The sequence below is a fragment of the Schistocerca piceifrons genome, chromosome 2, assembly GCF_021461385.2.
Source record: "Schistocerca piceifrons isolate TAMUIC-IGC-003096 chromosome 2, iqSchPice1.1, whole genome shotgun sequence".
Lineage (NCBI taxonomy): Eukaryota > Metazoa > Arthropoda > Insecta > Orthoptera > Acrididae > Schistocerca > Schistocerca piceifrons.
Window position 1 is genome coordinate 907,005,864 of NC_060139.1, and position 14,762 is coordinate 907,020,625.

Consider the following 14,762-nt stretch of genomic DNA (forward strand, 5'->3'; position numbering starts at 1 on the left):
ATATAACAGCTCGAATACATCAAGATGTTTTTATTTAAATGCCCTTGAAGCATTCATTCGAAAAGCTCGTCCCCTTCTTTTATATCCCTAATCTGTCCAGGTCATATTAACATTTTTTGTGCTATGATGAAAACATTTTTGATTATGGTTCCCAACTTTTACTCTACCATTAGACCGCCATAGCTTAGCAACCGACTTGTGTTTTTGTTGTCTAGGGGGATGATTGAACCAGTAGAGGTTTTTCTACTGTCTTTCGAACCATGTTGCTTGAGTTGGGCATCGCTAGTCTGGCTCTTTTAGGTTCAACGTGTCTAGTGTAGCCTAGTGTCCTCCTATTACACAAGCCACACCACCACATCAAAGTGTCACGCCTGGGAAGTTTTTGTTTTATTGTTTATTTTTTAGTTTTTTATGTTTTTATTAGTTTGTTATTTTGTTTTGTATTTTTTAAAATTTTGTTATCTTCTTACTTTTTAATTTTTTGTTTATACACTCCTGGAAATGGAAAAAAGAACACATTGACACCGGTGTGTCAGACCCACCATACTTGCTCCGGACACTGCGAGAGGGCTGTGCAAGCAATGATCACACGCACGGCACAGCGGACACACCAGGAACCGCGGTGTTGGCCGTCGAATGGCGCTAGCTGCGCAGCATTTGTGCACCGCCGCCGTCAGTGTCAGCCAGTTTGCCGTGGCATACGGAGCTCCATCGCAGTCTTTAACACTGGTAGCATGCCGCGACAGCGTGGACGTGAACCGTATGTGCAGTTGACGGACTTTGAGCGAGGGCGTATAGTGGGCATGCGGGAGGCCGGGTGAACGTACCGCCGAATTGCTCAACACGTGGGGCGTGAGGTCTCCACAGCACATCGATGTTGTCGCCAGTGGTCGGCGGAAGGTGCACGTGCCCATCGACCTGGGACCGGACCGCAGCGACGCACGGATGCACGCCAAGACCGTAGGATCCTACGCAGTGCCGTAAGGGACCGCACCGCCACTTCCCAGCAAATTAGGGACACTGTTGCTCCTGGGGTATCGGCGAGGACCATTCGCAACCGTCTCCATGAAGCTGGGCTACGGTCCCGCTCACCGTTAGGACGTCTTCCGCTCACGCCCCAACATCGTGCAGCCCGCCTCCAGTGGTGTCGCGACAGGCGTGAATGGAGGGACGAATGGAGACGTGTCGTCTTCAGCGATGAGAGTCGCTTCTGCCTTGGTGCCAATGATGGTCGTATGCGTGTTTGGCGCCGTGCAGGTGAGCGCCACAATCAGGACTGCATACGACCGAGGCACACAGGGCCAACACCCGGCATCATGGTGTGGGGAGCGATCTCCTACACTGGCCGTACACCACTGGTGATCGTCGAGGGGACACTGAATAGTGCACGGTACATCCTAACCGTCATCGAACCCATCGTTCTACCATTCCTAGACCGGCAAGGGAGCTTGCTGTTCCAACAGGACAATGCACGTCCGCATGTATCCCGTGCCACCCAACGTGCTCTAGAAGGTGTAAGTCAACTACCCTGGCCAGCAAGATCTCCGGATCTGTCCCCCATTGAGCATGTTTGGGACTGGATGAAGCGTCGTCTCACGCGGTCTGCACGTCCAGCACGAACGCTGGTCCAACTGAGGCGCCAGGTGGAAATGGCATGGCAAGCCGTTCCACAGGACTACATCCAGCATCTCTACGATCGTCTTCATGGGAGAATAGCAGCCTGCATTGCTGCGAAAGGCGGATATACACTGTACTAGTGCCAACATTGTGCATGCTCTGTTGCCTGTGTCTATGTGCCTGTGGTTCTGTCAGTGTGATCATGTGATGTATCTGACCACAGGAATGTGTCAATAAAGTTTCCCCTTCCTGGGACAATGAATTCACGGTGTTCTGATTTCAATTTCCAGGAGTGTAGTTGCACACATTTTACTCATATAACCATGTAACTGTGTACGTAAATTATGAAAAACAAGCAGAAATACTTAATACAGGGCACAAAATAACAGGAAAAGTAAACAAAATACCGAACATTATATTAAATAAAAAGATCAAGTCCAATCGACAAAGCTGACTAGAACATCTACAAAGAATGTCAGATTCAAGACCACCAACACAAACCTTAAATTTCAAGATTCCTAGGAAGACCAAGAAAAAGAGTCTGGATATTTAGAACACGTAACAGATGGATAGCCTAGACCACGATGAAAGAAATAGAACCATTAGTTTGAACAGGAAAAAAAGTTTTCCTTTGTATATTAAATTAATCGTAACATATGTTAATGTGATAGTAACATTATATGATTCAACTGTTCTTTACACAACATCTTCTGCCATTTTAGAAGAATAAAGTAAATGTAATTTTTACGAAATTTAAAACGACTGTGAAATGATGTGTACAATGTCTTATCTTAAAGAAATTTTTGTGATGATTCTGAAACTGGTCATAGCTTTTGTGATTCTGTAATATTTCCGAAGTTATGAAGAATCTAATATCGTGATTAATATTTTAAGAGTAAGTGGTACAAATAAGGAATACCATTTTGTTTTTCGTTCACAAATTTAACAGTTTTTCACACTGAGAAAACAAAATATCTGTAGCAGAAACTTTGGGATATATTTTAATGTTTCCTATATTTTCGAATTCTGCAAAGTTTTATGTTTTTGGCGCTTCACATTATGGGGTACAATTATGGAACATTCCATTTGTTTCTACTTTTTTAAAGTTAAAACAAATAACAGAAAATCTAATAATTCATTAACAAAGAAAAATTTATAAAACGTAATAACGCAGAGCAAAAACACGAAATGTACTATTTTAAGTTATTAAATTCCTTACTCTAAGCAAATTCACTTGCAGAAGTCACACACATATCGTCCTTTACCGTCACGTGCACACTCAGTGTGGCCCCACATTTCGCAAATTTGACACATTACCCATTCTTCCCCTGCCTCGTCCAGCGAAAATTTACGTGAGCAAAAGAGACACTTGCCATCTTCGTTAGCGGTGTACTGTTGTCCAGAACGCTACTGAGTGTGGATGAAACATCTCTCACTCGAAAAGCATTGTCCTCAGAATCAGATGATTCTTGGTCCCTAGGCTGTCGTGGTCTCTGCTTGTTTGTCTCCGGTTTCTTTGTTGCTGTTGTCGATACTTCAAGAGATCTCTTGTATGGAGACAACGATAGGACTGCTGAAGGCCCTGCTTTTCTTCCCTTTATGCCTAGCCTCTTCTTTATTTGTACAACATGTTCGTCACTCAATTACAACATCAGCCTTCCCACTTTTAGAAGCCACAACTCCTGCAGGATGGTTCGTTGAGTGGATCATTGGGTAAATCCGTAATTATACCTTCATTGCAGCAATGAAATCTGCATCAATGAAAATATGAGGGTTTAATGGGTATATTCTTGTCACCCTAAATCCATTGACTGCTGTCTCCCATCTGGCGATTGAGACAGACTTTCCCACTCAGTTCGGCGATGTCCATGTTTATAACTGGACGTGCATTTTCCCTCATCCTTATGCGTACCTGCTCAGAGTAATAGATATTTAAAGGACTCGTGAGAGCTCTATCCAGCCGTTGCATCTTGTGAGACGCGTGAGTAGGCTGATGTTGACATAGTCTCGTGTGCGAGATTTGTAACATATAGATCCTGGAGTGACCCTTTCTCTTTTCTCTAACATTTTTACCTGCTGTTTGCTTAGCAGACTCATTCCATTATTTTCGAGCTCATGAAATCATTTCTGAAACAATTTCTATAAGTAAAACAGGCTGTGAAAGTGCGGTACAAATATAGAACACCGGGGTACACACATGAAACACTAGTTTTCCGTATTAGCGGCACAGCCATCTTGAAATTCAGAAACGTAAATAAAATCGAAAATTAAATTGAAGTAGGCAAGAAACATGCCATTTTACTGCTTAATATGTTAGCTAAACGTCTCTTTAAAAATATATTAATAACTTATTTATTATGACAGGAATGAAACTGAAAACCATAAACCTCCAATAATTATTACTCTTAGTGAATTCGTTAAAACAGCTTCACTCACTCGCAGCGGCTGACATCTGTAATATGAATGCACCCAAAGTAATCTACAGTTGCTGAACGTAGTTTTCAAGCAGCTAACCAAAGTACAGCACATTCAAGGTAAGAAATCATAGTATTCCATATTACTGCCCCTATTCCATATTGGGGCAGTAATATTCCATATCCCCCCCCCCCCCCCCATGAACCATGGACCTTGCCGTTGGTGGGGAGGCTTACGTGCCTCAGCGATACAGATAGCCGTACCGTAGGTGCAACCACAACGGAGGGGTATCTGTTGAGAGGCCAGACAAACGTGTGGTTCCTGAAGAGGGGCAGCAGCCTTTTCAGTAGTTGCAAGGGCAACAGTCTGGATGATTGACTGATCTGGCCTTGTAACAATAACCAAAACGGCCTTGCTGTGCTGGTACTGCGAACGGCTGAAAGCAAGGGGAAACTACAGCCGTAATTTTTCCCGAGGGCATGCAGCTTTACTGTATGATTAAATGATGATGGCGTCCTCTTGGGTAAAATATTCCGGAGGTAAAATAGTCCCCCATTCGGATCTCCGGGCGGGGACTACTCAGGAGGATGTCGTTATCAGGAGAAAGAAAACTGGCGTTCTACGGATCTGAGCGTGGAATGTCAGATCCCTTAATCGGGCAGGTAGGTTAGAAAATTTAAAAAGGGAAATGGATAGGTTGAAGTTAGATATAGTGGGAATTAGTGAAGTTCGGTGGCAGGAGGAACAAGACTTCTGGTCAGGTGACTACAGGGTTATAAACACAAAATCAAATAGGGGTAATGCAGGAGTAGGTTTAATAATGAATAGGAAAATAGGAATGCGGGTAAGCTACTACAAACAGCATAGTGAACGCATTATTGTGGCCAAGATAGATACGAAGCCCACGCCTACTACAGTAGTACAAGTTTATATGCCAACTAGCTCTGCAGATGACGAAGAAATTGAAGAAATGTATGATGAAATAAAAGAAATTATTCAGATTGTGAAGGGAGACGAAAATTTAATAGTCATGGGTGACTGGAATTCGAGTGTAGGAAAAGGGAGAGAAGGAAACATAGTAGGTGAATATGGATTGGGGGACAGAAATCAAAGAGGAAGCCGCCTGGTAGAATTTTGCACAGAGCACAACATAATCATAACTAACACTTGGTTTAAGAATCATGAAAGAAGGTTGTATACATGGAAGAACCCTGGAGATACTAAAAGGTATCAAATAGATTATATAATGGTGAGACAGAGATTTAGGAACCAGGTTTTAAATTGTAAGACATTTCCAGGGGCAGATGTGGACTCTGACCACAATCTATTGGTTATGACCTGTAGATTAAAACTGAAGAAACTGCAAAAAGGTGGGAATTTAAGGAGATGGGACCTGGATAAACTAAAAGAACCAGAGGTTGTACAGAGATTCAGGGAGAGCATAAGGGAGCAATTGACAGGAATGGGGGAAATAAATACAGTAGAAGAAGAATGGGTAGCTTTGAGGGATGAAGTAGTGAAGGCAGCAGAGGATCAAGTAGGTAAAAAGACGAGGGCTAGTAGAAATCCTTGGGTAACAGAAGAAATATTGAATTTAATTGCTGAAAGGAGAAAACATAAAAATGCAGTAAGTGAAACAGGCAAAAAGGAATACAAACGTCTCAAAAATGAGATCGACAGGAAGTGCAAAATGGCTAAGCAGGGATGGCTAGAGGATAAATGTACGGATGTAGAGGCCTATCTCACTAGGGGTAAGATAGATACCGCCTACAGGAAAATTAAAGAGACCTTTGGAGATAAGAGAACGACTTGTATGAATATCAAGAGCTCAGATGGAAACCCAGTTCTAAGCAAAGAAGGGAAAGCAGAAAGGTGGAAGGAGTATATAGAGGGTCTATACAAGGGCGATGTACTTGAGAACAATATTATGGAAATGGAAGAGGATGTAGATGAAGATGAAATGGGAGATACGATACTGCGTGAAGAGTTTGACAGAGCACTGAAAGACCTGAGTCGAAACAAGGCCCCCAGAGTAGACAATATTCCATTGGAACTACTGACGGCCGTGGGAGAGCCAGTCCTGACAAAACTCTACCATCTGGTGAGCAAGATGTATGAAACAGGCGAAGTACCCTCAGACTTCAAGAAGAATATAATAATTCCAATCCCAAAGAAAGCAGGTGTTGACAGATGTGAAAATTACCGAACTATCAGCTTAATAAGTCACAGCTGCAAAATACTAACACGAATTCTTTACAGACGAATGGAAAAACTAGTAGAAGCCAACCTCGGGGAAGATCAGTTTGGATTCCGTAGAAACACTGGAACACGTGAGGCAATACTGACCTTACGACTTATCTTAGAAGAAAGATTAAGGAAAGGCAAACCTACGTTTCTAGCATTTGTAGACTTAGAGAAAGCTTTTGACAATGTTGACTGGAATACTCTCTTTCAAATTCTAAAGGTGGCAGGGGTAAAATACAGGGAGCGAAAGGCTATTTACAATTTGTACAGAAACCAGATGGCAGTTATAAGAGTTGAGGGGCATGAAAGGGAAGCAGTGGTTGGGAAGGGAGTAAGACAGGGTTGTAGCCTGTCCCCGATGTTGTTCAATCTGTGTACTGAGCAAGCAGTAAAGGAAACAAAAGAAAAATTCGGAGTAGGTATTAAAATTCATGGAGAAGAAATAAAAACTTTGAGGTTCGCCGATGACATTGTAATTCTGTCAGAGACAGCAAAGGACTTGGAAGAGCAGTTGAATGGAATGGACAGTGTCTTGAAAGGAGGATATAAGATGAACATCAACAAAAGCAAAACAAGGATAATGGAATGTAGTCTAATTAAGTCGGGTGATGCTGAGGGAATTAGATTAGGAAATGAGGCACTTAAAGTAGTAAAGGAGTTTTGCTATTTGGGGAGCAAAATAACTGATGATGGTCGAAGTAGAGAGGTTATAAAATGTAGGCTGGCAATGGCAAGGAAAGCGTTTCTGAAGAAGAGAAATTTGTTAACATCCAGTATTGATTTAAGTGTCAGGAAGTCATTTCTGAAAGTATTCGTATGGAGTGTAGCCATGTATGGAAGTGAAACATGGACGATAAATAGTTTGGACAAGAAGAGAATGGCAGCTTTCGAAATGTGGTGCTACAGAAGAATGCTGAAGATTAGATGGGTGGATCACATAACTAATGAGGAAGTATTGAATAAGATTGGGGAGAAGAGAAGTTTGTGGCACAACTTGACCCGAAGAAGGGATCGGTTGGTAGGACATGTTCTCAGGCATCAAGGGATCACCAATTTAGTATTGGAGGGCAGCGTGGAGGGTAAAAATCGTAGGGGGAGACCAAGAGATGAATACACTAATCAGATTCAGAAGGATGTAGGTTGCAGTAGGTACTGGGAGATGAAAAAGCTTGCACAGGATAGAGTAGCATGGAGAGCTGCATCAAACCAGTCTCAGGACTGAAGACCACAACAACAACATTCCATATTTGTACCTCTTCCTCTGTTATTTCATCTGATGGATTTGGGCTACGGTTGAAGCTGTAAAACGTGGTATTTTGTTCTCTGCCATCAGTTGAATGAACTGAATTTTAGTATTGCAACATGCATTTGGGCTAGGGTTGAAGGTGTAAAACATGATATTTTGTTCTTTACCGTCAGTTGAATGAATATTATTTTTTAAAACAGTCTGTGAACTGAATTTTAGTATTACAACATAATTTATTTCGTTAATACGTGGCACAATTATGGAATTAGCCAAAAGAGTACGTTCTCTACGAAACCTATTATCTAATAATGATTTAGTTGTTACAGGTCCTCAGTTCATGGCAGCAAAATAAAGGGTGATGAATTTAACTGATTTCAACAACCGAAATATTTATTTCTTATATAAATCCTAAAATACAGTTGTAGACTAACTGTATAGTATCTATGGAATCAGCGAATAAAGAGCAGTGTTTTTCTGTTGTTATAAACGTGTGGTATGTGTAAGAAATTGGATATACGTGATATCAGTTTAGCTTACGGTCAGAGAGTCTGTTGCTAGATGACGCTATCGATTTGGCTACAGTAATCGATAATCAATTATGAAATTAACAAAAGTTCAATATTTAAACCTAATGGTCCAGAGGAGGGCATATTTAGTGTAGGAAAAGTGAATTTGGGAGACTCCTCAAAGCTACGACACGTTTCGATCTCCTGCTTTCATACACAGGGAGCGCTAGTGTCGTTAGCTCACACGAGTATGAGGACTCTCGACAATGGCTGTGCGTCCGCTTGAAGAGAATCGAGCGAGTAGCGTGACGACTGTGTGCTGAGGTGCGGTGGGATAGTGGAGGGGAGGCCCCTCCCAGTTATACGCTGCCAGCTTTATTGCCGCTATCGACCGTAAAGGCAGCTCGTTTCGCAGCGGGGAATGTCTGAGGGTCACGTTCGCTTAAAGAGCATTGAGTACGGCGTAGTTCAGTTGGATGTAACGCAGCATCTCGTCGCAGACATGGGTCTGGCGTCAGGTGGCAGAACCTACTCCGTTGGTTTCCATAAAGCTGGGAAAAATTACAAAAATGACGGTAACTCAAGAAGGCATGTGAGAAGAAATGCAGAGCCAAATCTTTACACTCGCACTTATGACGTCGAGTCGACGACGATATCATTAGAGATGCAACGTGAACTCAAACTGAAGCCCCTCCACTATCCCACCGCACCTCAGCACACAGTCGTCACGCTACTCGCTCGATTCTCTTCAAGCGGACGCACAGCCATTGTCGAGAGTTCAAATGGCTCTGAGCACTATGGGACTCTACTTCTGAGGTCATTAGTCCCCTAGAACTTAGAACTAGTTAAAGCTACCTAACCTAAGGACAACACACACATTCATGCCCGAGGCAGGATTCGAACCTGCGACCGTAGCGGTCGCTCGGTTTCAGACTGCAGCGCCTAGAACCGCACGGCCACTTCGGCCGGCATGTCGAGAGTCCTCATACTCGTGTATGCCAGCGACACTAGCGCTCCCTGTGTATGAAAACAGGAGATCGAAACGTGTCGTAGCTTTGAGGAGTCTCTCAAATTCGCTTTTCCTACACTAATTATGCCCTCCTCTGGACCGTCAGGTTTAAATACGGAACTATTGTTAATTTCATAATTGATTATCTATTACTGTAGCCAAATCGATAGGGTCACCTAGCAACAGACTCTCTAACCGTAAGCTAAACAGATATCACGTACATACAATCTTTTACACATATCACACGTTTAAAACAGAAAAACACTGCTCATTGCTCGCTGATTCCATAGATACTATACAGATATTCTACAACTGTATTTTAGGATTCATGTAAGAAATACATATTTCTAATGTTGAAATCAGTTAAATTCATCACTCCTTGTTTTGCTGCCATGAACTGAGCATCTGTAACAACTAAATCATTATTAGATAATAGGTTTCATAGAGAACCTACTCTTTTGGCTAATTCCATAATTGTGCCACGTATTAACGAAAGAAATTATGTTGCAATACTAAAATTCAGTTCACAGACTGGGTTTAGATCCGAGGAGTTAGGTAGCCAGAGGAGTACGGTATGCTCATCGTTGTGTTTTTTCGAACCATCGAACCACACACGTTTAATGCGAGCTGTGTGACACGTTGCGTTGTCTTGCTGGTAGATGCTATCGCGCCGAGGGAAAAACGAACTGTATGTAGGGGCGGACTTGATTTCCAAGGATAGATGCATAATACATAGCGCTTTTCAGAACGACGATATCACCCAGGGGATGCCACGAAAATGTTCCCTAGACCATAACGCTCCCTCTTCCGACCTGGACCCTTCGAGCAGTTCTCGGAGCGTGTTTCTTTTCCGACGTTTCACGCCGATGGAGCATAAAACGTGATTAATCCGAAAAGGCCACCTGTCGTCATCCTGTAGACTTCCAGTTGCGGTACTGGGTGTAAATTCAAGCCTTCGTCGCCGGTGAACAGCAGTGAGCATCGATACATGAGCCAGGTGCCTACTGCAGAGGCCTATACGCAGCAGCGTTTGCTGAACGGTCGTTGAGGAGACACTGTTTGTTAGCACTTGGTTCATCTGGATGGTCAGACGCTGAACGGTTGTTGCGCTTCTATTCGCCCGTATATACACTACTGGCCATTAAAATTGGTACACCACGAAGATGACGTGCTGCAGTCGCGAAATTTAACCGACAGGAAGAAGATGCCGTGATATCCAAATGATTAGCCTTTCAGAGCATTCACACAACGTTGACGCCGGTGACGACACCTGCAACTTGCTGACATGAGCAAAGTTTCCAACCGATTTCTCTTGCACAAACAGCAGTTGACCGGCGTTGCCTGGTGAAATGTTATTGTGATGCCTCGCGTAAGGAGGAGAAATGCGTACCATCACGTTTCCGACTTTGATAGAGGTCGGATTGTAGCCTATCGCGAATGCGGTTTATCGTATCGCGGCATTGCTGCTCGATTTGGTCAAGATCCAATGACTTCTAGCAGTATATGCAATCGGTAGGTTCAGGAGGGTAATACGGAACGCCGTGCTGCATCCCAACGGCCTCGTATCACTAGCAGTCGAGGTGACCGGCATCTTATCCGCATGGCTGTAAAGGTTCGTGCAGCCACGTCTCGATCCCCGAGTCAACAGATGGGGACGTTTGCAAGACAACAACCATCTGCACGAACAATTCGACCACGTTTGCAAAAAAAAAATGGTTCAAATGGCTCTGAGCACTATGGGACTTAACAGCTGTGGTCAGCAGTCCCCTAGAACTTAGAACTACTTAAACCTAACTAACCTAAGGACATCACACACATCCATGCCCGAGGCAGGATTCGAACCTGCGACCGTAGCAGTCGCACGGTTCCGGACTGCGCGCCTAGAACCGCGAGACCACCGCGGCCGGCCCACGTTTGCAGCAGCATGGTCTATCAGTTCGGAGACCATGGTTGCGGTTACCCTTGACGCTGCATCACAGACGGGAGCGCCTGCGATGGTGTACTCAACGACGAACCTGGGTGCACGAATGGAAAAATATCACTTTTTCGGATGAATCCAGGTTCTGTTTACAGCATCATGATGGTTGCATCCGTGTTTGGCGACATCGCGGTGAACGTGCATTGGAAGCGTGTATTCGTCATCGCCATACTGGCGTATCACCCGGCGTGGTGGTACGGGGTGCTTGGTTACACGTCTCGGTCACCTCTTGTTCACATTGACGGCCATTTGAACAGTGGACGTTACATTTCAGATGTGTTACGACCCATGGCTCTACCCTTCATTCTATCCCTATGAAACCCTACATTTCAGCAGGATAATGCACGATCGCATGTTGCAGGTCCTGTACGGGCCTTTCTTGATACAGAAAATGTTCGACTGCTGCCCTGGCCAGCACATTCTCCTGATCTCTCACCAATTGAAAACGTCTGGTCAATGGTGGCCGAGTAACAGGCTCGTCACAATACGCCAGTCACTACTCTTGATGAACTGTGGTATCGTGTTGTAGCTGCATGGGCAGTTGTACCTGTACACGCCATCCAAGCTCTGTTTGACTCAATGCCCAGGCGTATCAAGGCCGTTATTACGGCTAGAGGTGGTTGTTCTGAGTACTGATTTCTCAGGACCTATGCACCCAAAATGAGTGAAAATGTAATGACATGTCAGTTCTAGCATAATATATTCGTCGAATGAATATCCATTTATCATATGCATTTCTTCTTGGTGTAGCAATTTTAATGGCCAGTAGTGTATTTCCGCAGCCGTCGTTCACCCCTGTTATCTGCGGCGCGTGGTGCACCACAGATACCTTGGCGCCGGTTTTGGATAGCGCCATTTTGCCATGCACGCTGTACTTTAACCAAGGCGGCACGCGAACAGTTTTCAAACTTAGCCATTTCGTATATGCTTCCACTTTCGGCCTGAAAGCTAATGATCTTTCTCTTTTGGACGTCAAATAATTCGCTCCGTTTCCTCTTTACTACAGCACGGTTTTCTGTCTCCACTCGACATGTTTTCTATACCCTCCAGTGCTTGTGCTCCCACTTGCCTTCTGTGAGTTGTTACTGCACACTGACGTCGAACACAGGCTGTGATCACATTAATGTGACTCGATCGTGTAATTCTGGAAGCCTGGACGAAAAGTCAGTCCACACTTCTTCCGTTTCCTGTCTGACTCAGACAAATTAAAAACGTTTTACAAAACGTGAATGCACCATTTTGGTATGGAAGACGTAATGTCAATGTCGAGTGCATTTTCAGTCAGTAGCAGTACATATAACAATATGTGGTACAGCGTATTGTCATCAACGAAAGTGATTAGCTTTCTTCTTGAAAATTTGATATCTAGCTTTCGGAGGGAAGGACAAAGGGGGCGGAAGGGTGGGAAGTGTTTGGTATTGGCAGGAAGGGGACATTCAGTGGATAGATCCGTGCACATTTCGCAATAACTTGTTTGCTGTAGAAGATTTATGTTGAGCCAAGAGGAGTGGTACTTGTTTTCACATGTGAATGTACTAGTGAATCTGAACAAAAATCTTCAAGTGGACATATGCCATATTCCGAATGGTCTCCGAGATAGAACACATTAAATATCACATTTACACGTTTTTACTGAATAACTCGGAAACCGTACCCTCCAGCGGAAATGTTTCGTAGTACAAAATTAATCTTGTAAATTATAGATTGCAGCGATCAGTCGTCCTTCCTAAATTTCATAGTCCAGATCTAGACTTTGCAAAAAACTTGTAAAACTTTTACCCACCTGACGTAATTAAATGTTTTAATAATAATAACGGAATCACAAGGAGTGACCATGGAAAAAATTTATTTCTTGCTGGCATTATGAAATATGTCGGACGACAATGTAAGAATTTTACTTATGTTTCATTTTATTTAATACTGATGCAAATCTGAAGTGGTTTACTTCCCTTGAAGTTATATACGTAGTTCACGTAGATGGCGCCATGTAACCAACCGATGTGTTCTCCATACAGCCTGCTTTCCGCAAACAGTAGTATTCAATTAAATGTGGATGAAGCCTGACCCACAGGGAATTGCATGCATTGAGCGAAAATTATAGTGGTATTTAATATACAAACCATATAAGTTAAGCCATTACTTGTAACTTTTTATGACAGCATGTAACTATGTACTTCTTGTATTCTTAACATTGAGAATGGCTAGCTTCTAGTCGAAATCTAGATCTGCACAATAAAATTTAAAAAGGACGATTGATCGCTGCAATCTATAGTTTACAAGTCAATATAACAGTCGCTGAGTGCAACAGCTTTCTGAATGGAAGGTAAACTGACAACATTAATCTACATTAAATTTTCCATAGAAAAGGGACTAATAATTTTTTCTCTAGGACAAAGTTTGTGTGAATTGAGCTCAAGAACACTGAAAACTCGCACGATGCGCATGCCCTGTAGCTTGGCTAATTTCCCGACTTCCTAGACTGTAAGTGTCCTGTCTCAACCTCATCTACGTTACTATGGTACATTGTAAACAGTGATAACGTTTGGATAATACTGAATATAAATAACAATGGCCATTAATAATGTTCTACCTCGGAAACCATTCGAAATAGGGCATATGTCGATATGAAGTTTCTAGTTCGGAACCGCTAATAATGTCAGCCCTGAAAGCTCGTATCTTTCCTGCTTACTCAGCCCGTATTTAACCACGATCAAAGAACTCTCAGGTGAAGGACTGAGAGTCTTGTACGATAAAATCATCACTTATCGGACCGGCATAAGGACACCTGTAAGCGCCGATTACGTCACCTCTATTTAACGGCACAGCCGCATTTCTATGTGAAAGACAAGCAGATCAGTGCCCACATCTTAAGATATGAGTATGTCACCCTGCACAGTGATTCAGCCTCGTGCGAAAACACTGTTTCACTGATATACAATAACTGTTACCGCATCCTTGCCAGATCAAGCGACTTCCCCTGTCTACTTGCCAAACCTATTACCCTATCCCTGCCAGATCACACCACCTCTGCTGTATACTAACAAGCTAAAACTAGGTTCGTTTACGGACAGGTTTACCCTTCACTGATATTTAGGCCAGCGCCCAGGTTCGGATGTTGAGTGTAGAAGCTCACTACGGTGAACTGCTTGGAGAGTACAGCCGTTAAATCTCAACATATCAGGCATCAGGTTTTCGTGTTATACATGACATAAAGAGAATAATGCTTCAAATCGTCATCAGGTAAAATTTCAGTCCCGTTTAACCATTGCACTGAAACTTTTACTAAATTTATAATTTTCCGTGAGTGTGTAACTCCGATGAGAGTGTGTTGACATGTCACAGCACCTTACGATGCAACGTAGCTCAACGCATTTTTCCAGACGCGTGTATAACTGCCTCCTCATGCAATTGCGGTTTCGCTTGTAGGGGAAGTCCAACGTGGCACTAGTCAGCGAAGACAGTAATGTATTCTACCGCCAAGGACTCGATCCACGCAGCACGTTAACAATTTCTCCATAACTGGTGGAAAGAAGAAAAGAAGAGAACCAGAGCTTAACGTCTCGTCGATGTCGGTGTCATTGCAAATGGAGAACTTAACTTAGCTGGGTAACGATGGGAGACGTAAATGGCAGCGGCCTGTATAAGAAACTACTCATAAATTTTGTGTTCTTGCTGTAAGCGCGTCTAAACTTCCTTAGTCCAAAAAGTTTCGAGACATGAGTAATAAAAAATAGAGAAAAATTAAAA